This window comes from Bacillus rossius, unplaced genomic scaffold (genome assembly GCF_032445375.1).
Source record: "Bacillus rossius redtenbacheri isolate Brsri unplaced genomic scaffold, Brsri_v3 Brsri_v3_scf1043, whole genome shotgun sequence".
NCBI lineage: Eukaryota > Metazoa > Arthropoda > Insecta > Phasmatodea > Bacillidae > Bacillus > Bacillus rossius.
In genome coordinates, this window is record NW_026962062.1 from 2,501 (window position 1) to 4,337 (window position 1,837).

The 1,837-nt window shown below is 50.9% G+C and overlaps 1 non-coding gene across 1 annotated transcript; it reads right to left on the reverse strand.

Moving 5' to 3' along the window:
* Positions 1–318: 318 nt before the first annotated feature.
* LOC134543435 (5.8S ribosomal RNA) lies at positions 319–474 on the reverse strand. The gene has a single exon (XR_010076934.1). It is a non-coding gene; the product is annotated as a 5.8S ribosomal RNA (ribosomal RNA).
* Positions 475–1,837: the final 1,363 nt, after the last annotated feature.

The following is a 1,837-nucleotide window of genomic DNA, read 5'->3' on the forward strand; positions in this document are numbered from 1 at the left end:
ACCCGTACCGAGCACCGATCATGCCGAGCCTACGGAACGCCAATCGGGTACCTTTCGGGGTTTAGCACGGTGTGAAAGTCCAACACTAATCGGAAAATAACTTCACATCCTCTCTCAGTTTTAAAGAGACGCAGACTGGCATCCGCGAACTCTCACAATGAGCGGGAGACACACCGCACCTGCTGGTCAATTTTTGGCGCGGGCGAGACAATCCAGGGATGTCTACAAGCTCTGCCTCAGTAAACCAATGATGGCAGAAGTGTTTCCACACTCAGGAGATTCTTTTGAAAAGAACACTTCTTTGTTTTATAGAGAATTGGACCCTCAGACGGGTGTGGTCCGGGAATGGAATCCCATGGACCGCAATGTGCGTTCAAAATGTCGATGTTCATGTGTCCTGCAGTTCACACGACGACGCGCAGTTTGCAGCGCCCTTCATCGACCCACGAGCCAAGTGATCCACCGTTCAGGGTTGTCAGAATATTTTTTTCTCAGGCCTCGCGGTTTCCCGCAAGGCCTATCACATTGTTATCAAGACATCAATCCAGTAGTGCATTCTTTCACAACTTCATCTTATGGCTGTGACCTGCCCCGTAGAATATAATTCTCAGGGGGCCACGACCCGACATGCACTACGCAGTAACCTGCCGCCCACAGGAAATCTGCGAGTTCTCACTACAGAAAAAAAAAACCATTGGCAAGCACAGTCTTACAAACAAGGGTTGGCAAAGCTAGCATTTGCTCCCTCGTCGCCTAAGACCATGGTCAAGCCCCGTCACGATCTCCCGCAGACGGTTTGGTTCCTTCAGCAAGGATAATCCTTCTACCAGCTCATCACCAGTGGACTGACAACATTTCTCCGACACTCAGGCTTTCCCTTTATTGTCAATTTTTTGTTCCAGCCAGAAGTGCGTTATTTCACTTTTTTATTTTCTCATGGCTGTGACCTGCCCCGTAGAATATAATTCTCAGGGCGCCACGACCAACATCCATACATATTTTTTTTTGTGCCACCGATGATGCGAAGGCACAAGAAAAGATCCACATTGGACCACCAGGCCACACCCTTGTTCCTCGGTCCCTGGCAACCTAGCAGGGTCGCCTCCACTGCCTTAGAAATCCGCCTCGATTCCAATGTAAGGATTTCCAGGCAATGGAGAGTCGGGACCTATCGGGTCATAGGGCGCAAGGCCAGAGGCCACCTTCCGTTCAAATGTGATCCAGCCTCATTTTCTCCATGGCCGTTAATGATCCTTCCGCAGGTTCACCTACGGAAACCTTGTTACGACTTTTACTTCCTCTAAATGATCAAGTTTGGTCATCTTTCCAGCAACATCAGCGGCTCGCGAAGAGCCGTCGCGCACCGGTCTGAAGACCTCACTAAATCATTCAATCGGTAGTAGCGACGGGCGGTGTGTACAAAGGGCAGGGACGTAATCAACGCGAGCTTATGACTCGCGCTTACTGGGAATTCCTCGTTCATGGGGTACAATTGCAAGCCCCAATCCCTAGCACGAAGGAGGTTCAACGGGTTACCCGGCCCTTTCGGGCTAGGAGGACACGCTGATTCCTTCAGTGTAGCGCGCGTGCGGCCCAGAACATCTAAGGGCATCACAGACCTGTTATTGCTCAATCTCGTGCGGCTAGAAGCCGCCTGTCCCTCTAAGAAGATCATTTGTCGCCGGTAGCACGAAGGGATACCGGAAGCGACTAGTTAGCAGGCCAGAGTCTCGTTCGTTATCGGAATTAACCAGACAAATCGCTCCACCAACTAAGAACGGCCATGCACCACCACCCACCGAATCAAGAAAGAGCTCTCAATCTGTCAATCCTTCCG